Raw genomic sequence first — 363 nt, 5'->3', positions numbered from 1 at the left:
CGACGTCCGTCGGCGGGTCGGGGATACGTTGATGGGACGCGGACGCGAGTGTGTACTCGACATCCGTCTACTCGACGTCCGCGTACTCGAGATGTGTCCGCCGGTCGCGGACGCGAGTGTACACTCGACATCCGCCCGTGTACTCCACGTCCGTCTATTCAATGTCCGCATACTAGTTTCAGCTTTTCGAAAAAAAATTTAAGTCGAGAAATCTCGAAATTTTTTCCAAGTCCGGCTTTTCGAAAATATTTCTAAGTCCAGCTTTTCCAGCCCGAGGTCTGTCTGTATTCTTTTTTGGGGTTGCGGATACGTCCGTGTACTCGAGGTCGGTCGGCTGGTGGCGGACGCGAGTGTGTACTCGAC

This window comes from Anneissia japonica, unplaced genomic scaffold (genome assembly GCF_011630105.1).
Source record: "Anneissia japonica isolate Jap-2015-1 unplaced genomic scaffold, ASM1163010v1 scaffold34766_len9572_cov124, whole genome shotgun sequence".
Taxonomy (NCBI): domain Eukaryota; kingdom Metazoa; phylum Echinodermata; class Crinoidea; order Comatulida; family Comatulidae; genus Anneissia; species Anneissia japonica.
Note: the sequence above shows the minus strand (reverse complement) of the source record.